The following is a 12017-nucleotide window of genomic DNA, read 5'->3' as shown; positions in this document are numbered from 1 at the left end:
TTCAGGAACACCAGCAGAAAGAAGACGGAGATGATGAGGATGATGATGCCCATGGCGAAGCACAGACGCAGATTCTCCACTGAGGAGATGGGTGGTTGAGTGTCCACAGACGCTGCTTGGCCCGGGAGCCCCACCAAGAAAGCATTCTGCACCTCCTGCATGTGGAGCTCGCTCCAGGCCCTGGGGCTGCCTGGCACCGCCAAGCTGTACGGGGAGACCACACTGCTTATGGTGATGATGGACGAATGGGTCACGTAGTTAAACTCCATGTCCAAGGAGAGAGAGGAATCGCTTGTGGAGTACTCCAAGGTGCTGGGGGCCGCCTCTTCCTCCTCCTCCTCCTCCTCCTCCTCCTTCTCCTCCCTCTCCTCCACCCCTGGGGCTGAGCTGGCCCCCGACAGGACCCCAGGGTTGCGCAGGCTGCACGGGGCCAATGCCTCCCGCAGAACATCCTCGTCATTCTGCAGGGCCTGCAACCCCTGCTTGGGCACCAGAGTCACCATCCTGCAGAAGGGGCAGACCACAAAGGAGATGGCCCGTGCCTGGCAGACCAGCTTCCTGAGGCAGGAGAGGCACAGCGAGTGGTGGCACAGCAGCAGCTTCGGCACCCGCCACTTGGAAGCCACTTTGTAGGCCTCGTAGCAAATCCCACACTCCCTGGCACGCACGTCAAGCCGGATGTCAGCAGGAGCCAGCGCCATGAGGCCTGGGCAGGGACCTGCTGCCTTGGGACCTGTCCTGGGGAAGCTGCAGGATTCTAGCTGAGCTTGCTGGCTCAGGCCGTTACTGAGGGCCCATCCCCAGGGCTGTAGGAGCTGGACTGGCCTTGGATCCCACACCGGAGGAGCTGGGTGCTGAGGAAAGTTGCCCCCGGAGATGAAATCAGCCAGTAAAAGAGTCCTGGCTGCCCGACTGGCTGTCTGGGTCCTCGGATCCTGCCCTGAGCCAGCCCCTAGCCTGTGGCTTTGCCGCTGCAAGGAGTGCAAAGTCCCTGAGGCGAGCCAAAGCCCACACAGGCAGCAGACGCAGGAATGGGCGTGGCTGCCTCAGCTCCTCACTATGACCCACCCGTGTTGGCAACAGCCCTGGGGAGCCAGCAGAGCCCTGCAATGGAGAGACCTGCCTGGAGAAGCCAAGGTGCTTTCTGAGCCCAGCAGGAGCAGTCTGCTTATGTAGCCTTCAACCTCCTGGCCAGCTGCACTGTAGTCACTGAATAACAGGCCAGCAGTCAGTCTAGGGAATCCCACACTGCTGGGTACTGTTTGCACTGAGATAAAGGCTGGGAACGGGCATGGCTGGTCACTTGTTTAGCCAGGCTACACCCGGGCTGAACTTTAATCACTAATTGATGATCTGCTAAGAGCAGGACCTCTCATGTTTGGAGCCTCCCCTCCTTAGCAGGGGCCACAGTCTGCCATGACTCCTGGGGATGGGAGCAGACCATGGCCCAGCAGTGCTCCAGAGGAAAGTGCTGACCAAATAAATGTAATAAAATGCATGGTATGGTTAGAGACCCGTGGCTGGAAGGAAGAGTTTCCCACATCCCCGATAACTGTCTCCAGTCCCACGGTTAACAACAAGGAGTACAAATGCCTGCCTGCATTGGAATTGCTAGGATGTTCCTCTCTCCAAGGACATTTGGTCCAATTTGGGTCCTTCCCCAAAAGCTGAGCAAGAGGCATTTTACCAGTACAGGTCTTTCTCCAACTATTGCTTTCTAGCATGCTGAGTCAGCAGACAGCAGTCCCTGGCACTGGCCCTAAGAGCTTGTTGTGTCACTAGTTAAAGAACAGGGCAGCAACTTAATGAATAGCAATAGCTAGTGAGAGTCCTGATCACCAGCAAAGGCTGTTTGCTAAATCGTTTCCGCCAGGGCCATCAGAATGTTCCTTTCAGGAGATGTCCAGGTGGTGCCAAGCCCTGCCATTCCTGGGATTTGTCACGTCCCCTTTAGCCTTGGGCTTTTATTTTTATAGTCATGTGCCAACCTGGTTTTCAACCACTCTTTAACTACCTGTGCAGGCAGTGCTGTGTTGCTGTGAGTTAGTGGTTAACTTGATTAAAAATCCCGGCCTTCTCACCCTTGTGACCTTGGAGAGTGGATGTCCTGGTGTCTGTCTCCTCTGAACAGGTGACATTGCCTACCTAGACTGAGCTATTCCAAGGCCAGAAGGGACAGGAGTGATCATAATGCACAGGCCATAGGACTTCCTTTAACTACTTCCTGTTTATGCTAGAGCAGATCTTTTAGAAAAACATCCAGTATTGATTTAGAAATTGCCACTAATGGAGAATCCTCTGTGACTTGGTAAAGTATTGCAATGAGTAACTGCCTTCATTAATAAACGTTTGTGTAATATTTCCAATCTGACTTTGGCTAGTCTTGCCAACAAGTTAAAGAAGTATGCGTTGGATGGATGGACTATAAGGTGGATAGAAAGCTGGCTAGATTGTTGGTCTCAACAGGTAGCAATCAATGGCTCCATGTCTAGTTGGCAGCCGGTATTAAGCGGAGTGCCCAAGGGTCGGTCCTGGGGCTGGTTTTGTTCAATATCTTTATTAATGATCTAGAGGATGGTGTGAATTTCACTCTCAGCAACTTTCCAGGTGACACTAAACAGGGAGGAGTGGTAGATACACTGGAGGGTAGATAGATAGATAGGATACAGAGGGACCCTGAAAAATTAGAGGATTGGGCCAAAAGAAATTAGAGGTGCAAGGACAAGTGCAGAGTCCTGCACTTAGGAAAGAAGAATCCCATGCATTTCTACAAACTAGGGACCGAGTGGGTAGGCAGCAGTTCTGTTGAAAAGGACCTAGGCTTTATGGTGTATGAGAAGCTGGATATGAGTCAATAGTGTGCCCTTGTTGCCAAGAAGGCTAATGGCATTTTGGGCTATATAAGTAGGGGCATTGCCAGCAGATCGAGAGACGTGATCATTGCCCTCTATTTGACACTGGTGAGGCCTCATCTGGAGTACAGTGTCCAGTTTTGGGCCCCACACTACAAGAAGGATGTGGAAAAATTGGAAAGAGTCCAGCGGAGGGCAACAAAAATTATTAGGGAGCTGGAGCACATGACTTATGAGGAGAGGCTGAGGGAACTGGGATTGTTTAGTCTGCAGAAGAGCAGAATGAGGGAGGATTTGATAGCTGCTTTCAACTACCTGAAAGGGGGTTCCAAAGAGGATGGATCTAGACTGTTCTCAGTGGTAGCAGATGACAGAACAAGGAGTAATGGTTTCAAGTTTCAGTGGGGGTCGGGGAGGGTTAGGTTGGATATTAGGGAAAAAAAATTCACTGGGAGGGGGGTGAAGCACTGGAATGGGTTACCTAGGGAGGTGCCTGGTTTTGGCATTTGGATTCTCACCACTAAGCATGACTCTCTCTCTGACCACTATGTCTGGTCTCCTGACGTGTTCTGACTGGTTTGTGGTTTAACCATATGGTAAGTTCCGTGTAACCTTGGTGAGTAAACCAAATATCACCAATAATCAGTGCATGTTATAGCACAGCGCTTCTCAAACTGTGGGTCGGGACCCCTTTTTAATATGGTTGTCAGGACTGGTGTTAGACTTGCTTGGGCCCAGGGCTGAAGCCCTGGGATCAGGTCACAGCCCCCCACCCCCAACATGGGCCTGAAGCCCTTGAGTTTCGACTTTGACCCCTTCTGGCCCACGGAGTTAGGGCTCGGGTGGGTTCAGGCTTCAGTTCCCCCTCCTGGCTCACACAGTAATTTTTGTTGTCATAAGGGGGTCATGGTGCAATGAAGTTTCAGACTTGAACTTGTTATAGCAAGTTCTTATCTTTCTTTACTATCGTTTGCTGTCCTAATGCCATGTAGTCCAGCTCTGTTCATCAGCTTACCATATCTGCCACAAATCTTTTCAGTCATATCTCCCATTATCAGGATCATAGCTTGATCAGAACTCTCGTCTACAATGCTATCTTGCTGTTGATAAAGCTGTCCTCTTCTCCTGCTTCTGTTGTGTATGTAACAGCAGCTCACAGTTATGCATAGTTTACTGTACTTAGTAGTAAACCTTGCTATGACAATCTGCTCACACATCGTTTTCCAGCTGTTCAATGAAGTAACTTTTCTCTTGTCCACTGCTATAGCAATCTGATCGCTATGCTTCACTTGTCCACTTGACTGTCCAGAGTAAAGGACAATGTAATTTCAGAGTGTCAGCTTTCCTGTACGTAGGCAATGCATCTCCTGTGTTGCAGCAAGGGAGAGTTGTAACTTCCTTAACTCCTCTGTTACTAGCTGAGCCTGGCCTGACACAGAGTTTAATCATTCCAACTGTAATGTTCTCTGAAATCTATGACCATTTCTATTTGTTAGCTGATCAGAATCCATATAAATCATTTGGGTTTGCAGCACTGTTTCTATAACAAGCGTGTTTCAAATGGGATTACCAACTGGCCTGCTAGGAACAGGTATTAGCAGTTCCATCCTCATCTGCTTGCCTTCCAAAAGCATTGCACAAAGCAGTGAATAAATCACAACTATTGGACAAGCAAAAATTTTGGAAGGCAGAGGCTCAACAACTAGAGGAGGCATCAAGAAAACAATATACAAAAAGGTTAAATTGAATGGAAACACAATCAGGCCAACGATTAAAGCATTGAGAACAAGTGTTAAATAGGTGCTGAGAGTATGGAAGGAGCACTTTGACAAAGTGCCGAACCTTATTCATCCAGATGCAAGCATTTTAGACATCCTAGAAAACAGGGCACCTTGCAAAGCAAGGCTAAGTGGATATCAGCACTGAACTGAAATCAAAAGAAGAAATAGGAAGCACAGTGAAGCCATTAGAAAATGAGAGCTGCACGAGTATAAAATATAACTGCTGAGCTAATAAAAGCCAGTGGGACGAATGCTATTAGCATTAGAAAAAATATCCAAGAAGGTACGGGAACAAGAGGTACTAGCTGAATGATACAACTACTCTTTTAGACAATCATGAAGAAATGAGTTAATTATAGCATTGTAAACTTATTTTGAGTACTGGGAAAAATCACGATGAAAGCAGTTATTAGCAGATTAAGGCCAATTTTAGAGGAAGTAGTAGACAAGGAACAGCGTGGTTTAGACCAGGCCAAAGTTGCATTAATCAGATATTCATGGTCAGATAGTTAATGGTGGGGGGAAATGAGAATGAGGATTAAAGATATTTGCAGTTTTGTTGACTCCACGCATTTGATTCAGTTTGGAGGGGTGAAATATGGAAAGTAGCAAAGTTATATGGAGTTCCAGACACGATAACTGCAATTATAAAAGCTATGTACTAAAATTCATTGGTGGAAAATGTAAGCAGCTGGTTCAAGTCCAATGATGTAAGATATTCTCTTCTCTTCTCTGTCATGGAGATTTGGTGTAGTCAGCTTGGTTTTACAATAAATGCCAAGAAAGTAAGTGGTTGCATGTTGGAAAAGGAACCCCAGATAGTACTGAAAAAGAGTCACAGAGTCAGTAAAATCTTGTATGGCTCCAGGAAGTCTGGTTAGGGCCAATGGAAGTTAAAAGGAGGTCTGCCTTAACTATGAGTGTTGCACAGAAACTGATGAGCTTATGGACTGAAAAAAATATTGTTTAGTAACAAAGTGAAAATGTGTCAAAGCAGTGTACTAACAACATTAGTCTATGGCCTGGGAGCAACTGTGTTAAATGAAACAGACATCAGAAGGCTGGAGGAAGTCCTGAATGGGCTGGTGGTATAGTCCTGAATGGCTATACACTACTGGATTGCCCCCACTGGTGTGACCTCGCACAAATGTGTGGAGGATGCCATTTGACTCTACAAAATGGTGTCTTCCCTGTGGCATGATCTTGCCATATGAGAAGTGTGAGATGACGCTGTGAGGAGGGTGCCATTTTGAAAGCGAAATCGCATCCTCTGTGCACCAAAAGTGCTGGAATGCTGTTCCGGCTCTGCTACACCTCGGGATACTGCAGAAGACAAAGGGATGATAGGATGCCAAAGACAGCGCACACAGCCAAGGTCAAGCCACGCTAGAGCTGACCATCAGCTAGATGTTAGGACAGCATATGCAAAGACATGACCAGGCTGAGCTTAATGAAGGAACAAGCCATGAATGAATAACAATACTGAACTGCTCCTTCTTTCTGTAAAGATGCTTAGGGATGAAAAGGAGGTTTTATGCCTTAGCAATTCTGATACAAAAACTAGAACAACGCCGCCTTTTATCGCCTCTTCCTCTTTGAATACCTGTGAAGTGGCTTTCCCCCTCCCTGCTGGAACGCTTGTGCAATGAATGGGCTGCTTAAACAGCTGGAAGATCAGAAGAGCTCCCAGATGGGCAAGGTGCCTGGGACTCTAATTAGGCAGCGGTCAGACACTCAGTGCATGGACACTGTCCAAGGTGGACTGTGACCAACCAGATGAGGCCATCTCTAGTCATCTCCATGAGGAGCAGATCCTTAAAAAGGGGAAGGAGCCATGTGCTCAGGAGTGCACTCACAGCTTGAACCTCCTGTGAAGGGCCTTCACTCGGACCGCCTGGCCAGAGATTCGCTGCGTTGCATTCCATAATGCATCAGGAAGACTTACCTTCATCGCACCATCTATCGCTGCACTGTGGGACACTGATCTTGAAGGAGCCTGACATATCCAGTGCCGTGCCTGTCCCGGGAGCATGAGTATGTGAGTGTGAGTGTGACACCGCACCTTCTTTTGAGCTTAGGTCTCAATATAATAAATGTGCTGCTTTCAGCCAAATTCTAGTGAGTCATTTGTCCCCCTAAGCTTACTAGTTGGCCCAATTTCGGGTAACAATATGACTCACTAACTTAGAGGTGAAAGCTGGGGTGCTGGAACAATTTATATAGTGGAGGAGCTGTTTGAGAAATTGAACCAAACTGTAAACTGTGTATATGAGGGAAAACATTTCAAGCTAGGGGATCTGGCAGCACCCCTAGATCCAGCACCTGTTGGTGAAAGGCTCCATAAAACCAGTCACTAGAACTAGCCAGGTCAATGTGATGGTCTCTTGTTTTGGTATTTTAAATATATAACCCTTTGTACCTATGTAGCAATTTAATCCACATAGCAAAACACTTTAGAAACGTTAAGCCCACTATTGACTCTATTGATGATCATGCATAGATGCTCTGGTGATGAGAGGGTGAGATGGAAGGGAGAAAGCAACATAAAAACCCTATCATATATAGAAAGCTTAAATCTCAAAACACCCTTGTGATGTAGATAAGGGAGGGGGTAACTTGCCCAGTTTGGAGATGAGATGCCGCAACTGTTTTGTAACACAACAGTTCGGATAGGAAACGATGAAGAATACATTATCTAATTGCAACTTAGATTAAAATGTAATTAGCTGATCTGGCTCCTGGCCAAATCATTGGAGTTAAAAAACACACACTTTTACAAAATTCAGCATGGGACCCTTACTGATCACACAGGTGTGAGTTTTACCTCTCATTTGAAGATGACACATTTAGCAGCACACTTGCCCCTGACAGACACATTGTTGGGCACCAATTCCATATTGACCCAGATGGGTACAATTCATCATAGCACTGCCATTGTCTATAGTGCTTGGAGATGTCCTATCTAAGTATTCATTGAACCAGTTAGTTTCTGAGATCTGACATGTTCACACTACAATGCAGGATGCTACTATCTTTTCATTATCCGTTGTTTTACAGGAGGTCATTAAAACTGACGCCTAATGTGGTGATCCTTCTTGGGAAATACCAGTATATAGCCAGTCATGGGGCCTGATTTTCCCAGCCTTCTGTAATCCAGTGGTGAGTGTGTGTTACAGGTCCTAGTCTCTACCGAGCCACAAAGCAGATGAGCTGTGACAGGCTCCAGCTACAGAGCTTTGTTTCTTTAGCTTAAGCTGTAGCATCTCATGCTCTTAACTCTGGATGACCCCAGTACATGGGCCAAGATGGTGGCCATCACACTTACATGGGATTAGTTTATATGGAATTAGCATGCATGAACACTATTCATGAAATAAAATACTAATTGATGTAAATGAGAGAGGCAGAATCAGGCTTGTAATTATTAACAGCTTCAGGCTTGCAATAACTTAAGTATTGTCAAATTTCCATTCTGATCACTCTGTTCAGGAAGGCTCTGCCAGCCTCCTGTTCCCAGAAGTTTTGTAACAGATTGACCACTTTGTACCTGTCCTACTGCCCTATAGTGAATTGAATACTGATCTTCAGACCTGCTTGTATGTATGCAATTTCCATCTCCTGACTAGAGCACCAATTCAGCAAAGCAATTGAGCACCTGCTTACGTCCCATTCAGTGCTGATGAGGGATGGACGTAAGCATAGGTTTAAAATTAATGGTTGCATAAGAGATGCTGGTGTTTTGCTCAGTAAGGACAAGTGGTGCAGGTACTCATTTGACGTACCCGGTAGAGACCTGTATTTTTGGAGGCAAAGGTCATGAGTTATTTTCCTGAGGTTCATTTTGCTGGGTTGTCACCTGATGTCCATTGTGTTTGCATGTATATGTTCATGACCATGGATTATTAGCCAACCTCAAGATCTGGGTACTAAAGAGATAGGCTCGAATAGCTGTACAACAAATCCTGCTCTCTTCTGAACTCTCTGAAGTGTAGTCAGAGAGAGAGAGACAGATGTTAATCTTCAATTTATAGCCTCGAACCACTGATTGATGCAAGGGTGGGGAATAATTATTTAATGGACCATTCAATTGCTTTGGAAGATATCCATTTAGCAATGGGTTTACTGATACCTGCAAGCATGCTCTATTTAACTTGTTGACTACACATCTGTTGGAAATGAAGTGCTATAGAAACAGCCTTCATATCACTTTAATACCATACAATTGTCTTGCTATTAAATTCCTGGAGCTGTCCCTTAGGTTTCTTTTTGGGCTGGTTAGAAAATGGCGGAAAAAATTCACAAAATATTTAATTTTCATTAACATTTTCCAACCAAAAATGAGCTTCTCAATTCTCTGACTTGTGATAGGTCTGTTATAATAATTATGAGAAAAAATAATATTTTCGCTAGTGACTTGCTAACACATTATGCCACCAGGATAAATATGGAATAATTCTAATGAATTACCACAGATTTACATATGGGTAACTGAAATTATGCATCCAATATCTTCTTTCAGATTAGCAAAAATAAAAGAATGCTGTAGGTTCTGTGGAAGTGTACAAGATACGGATTTATAAAAACAATATGAAAACAAGTAGCTAGGCTGGGGAAAGGGGAAGGCTTGTTGCAGGCGGGGGGCGTACTAGTTGTCCTTCATTCAGGATAAATGTAAAAACAATCAATCTCTTTTGTGGAATTAGAAGCCACTACCAAGCTGGAATAGGAGTTTAGCCATGCAGTCAAAGGGGCTTTCACTGCGATCTGAGTGCAAATCCAGGAGAATGGGAATAGAAGGGAGGGGAGGGGAGGGGGGAGTGTGACACGGCAGAAGCACAAAGGTGCCCCAGAGCAGTATTTGTAGTGAGAGCTCAGAAAAAGGTGTGAGCGAGAGAGAGAGAGAGATTTTGGGTAGACTGCTGAATAGAAATTGTGAGCAAAGAAACTATTCCTGCTGTCACTAGGGAAATTGAACTCTGTGTACATTATTGTAAATAAACAGGATTGCATAAAAAAAATAAACCTTACTCCATCATCAATTTATCCCCCTAGTCTAGAAATAACTCACAAGACTCCAAATATTCACGAATTGTTAAGGTCAAAAGTGACAGTATTATGAATTCTTTTGTGTTCATGTTCTTAGGTAAAGCGTAGACCTGCTTCAGTAAAGAACCCTAAGCACTGAACATTCTGTTCTGTTTGCTCAGAGCTAGCTGTCAGTAGATCTAGACAATGAGTGTTTGTTGTTACACAAGATTAAGAATTCAGTTATTAGCCCAAATCATTGTATTTCTTCTCTGATTAGGCTTTAAAAATAAGCAATTAGATATTCTGTAAAGTGCTTAGGAAATTAGCATGATTAAAATCAGCATGTACTCTGTATACATTGCTTTCCCATATTGCAACCTGGTATCTACTCTTAGGAGGACCACATTTCCTGAAGCCGTCTCAGAGCACTTCATGCTAGAACCATTTTAAGCTACTTTATGTTTCAAATATGGGTGGTATCCAGCTGTGTCAATTAATATTTTTAAATTATGGCCATGCTCTATGAGCCAATTTTTAAGAATTTGCTTATAGCAGTCATGAGCTATGATAAGTAGGGCTGCTTTCCTGAATTTTGGTCGTTATTTGGAACTTTCTTTATAATTTAGACTCAACCACACTTCTTAAACAATTTTCCCATATCTAGGCCTCCAGGTGTGTTAACGTGAACCAGTTAATCTTTGTAAAACACATTTAAACTTGAAATGATTTGACATCAGAGTTATAATAATTTGAGAAAACACTATTCCCTTATAAATGTAGAAGGGGCTTAATTTTTATTAATGTGCAAAGATCAGCTCTCAGGTGGGGTAAAATGGCAAAGTCTCCTTGCCTTTAATGAAATACTATAACTTACATTAGCTGAGGGTTTGGCCGTGATAAATATAAAATTATCATAGAGGCAGCCAAAATGAAGGAAATGTTTTACAGCTACAGCATGAACAATACTATTGACTTGTACCACCATCTGCTGGAAGACAGCGAAAATAAAAACAATTGGAAGTTGTTCGCTACTCCCTTGGGACCAGATTTACTCTTCTTTAGAGAGATCTGGGCCCTAGTCAGGGGGAACAGATTCATGTAATCGAGGAGCAGCATTTTGCCCTAATATGGGTACAGTCTCTCAGTTAGGCCTGTCTTTTTATCCTGTTTATTGATATGGCATCCATCCGTATAGTAGAAGAGTAGCTGTCCTATGTCATACAAGATTCACCACTAACTATAGTGTTTATTCACAATGTTTTTATCTTTGTTGTACTGTTCCTTTTGAGAAATAAAAATATAGAGTCAAAATAAAATGTGCTTTTTAGCCCAAATCTATGTGCCATTCCTGATCTTAATTTAACAGGACAAAGTCTCTTTCCTCTGGAATGAGGAGCCAGCTGAGACACCTACGGCAGTCGCACACATGCTGCAAGGGACTCCAAAGTCAGAGCAACGGCGTTTAGTGAAGTATAGCTGCTCTCGTTGAACCTCCTGATAGATGAAATAAAGGACTGGAGGTCACCATTAAAAATAACATAAATGGGTGTTTAATTCGCAGAGCTATGATTGCCGAATCAGGAGAGAAAAAAAATGACAGTATGTCCTCTCGGGGCTTGGCATATTCACTTTATCAAGAGGTAATAAAGATTGGCCATGACGTAGAAAATCAAAATTCAAGTTTGCCAGGAAGAAAAGAGCCTGCATAGTAGTCCACTAAAGAACAGAACAGTTCACATAGGCAGTTACAAGAGCCTTTATTAAAATGGGGAGTTATTTTTGGCAGAGGTTGACTCAGGACTAGAGGGGGAACCTCTTGGGGGCAGAGGGTCCAGAAACTTTGCTGACTTGGGAAAGTGTATCTTTATGCAGAAGTGTGAATTGTCTCAGTAGATTCTGATGTAGTTTTATCCCTTAGGCAAAGATATCTAAAACAGGGAATATAAATTACACAGGTTTTGCAAACCCACACCACTAGGTGGAAGCAGATACTTTGAGTAGTCATTTATTGAGAAACTGTTAGAAAAAGCAAAGTATTACTCTTGGCATTCTGCTTTAAGCCATAAGGCATACAGCTAAGCAGAGTCATCTGTAGAGGGCTGGATTTTTAATTTTTTGCCATATAAGAACCTGCTTAAAAAATTGCTTTAATAAATTGCGTTTTCTTCTCTCTCCTATTTGTGATATGATGAAAAAAGATATAATTGTCTGTTAATAATGGCTATTTGAAGCAGAGAGTTAGAAAACATTTGTAAAATGCTTTGAAGAAAACAATCTCTCTAGAAATGCAAATTATTATTACTGTTGTTATCGAGTCAAATGCTATAGGCTTTGCTCAGATCCTCAGAGGTATTTA

The sequence above is a fragment of the Gopherus evgoodei genome, chromosome 16 (assembly GCF_007399415.2).
Source record: "Gopherus evgoodei ecotype Sinaloan lineage chromosome 16, rGopEvg1_v1.p, whole genome shotgun sequence".
Lineage (NCBI taxonomy): Eukaryota > Metazoa > Chordata > Testudines > Testudinidae > Gopherus > Gopherus evgoodei.
Note: the sequence above shows the minus strand (reverse complement) of the source record.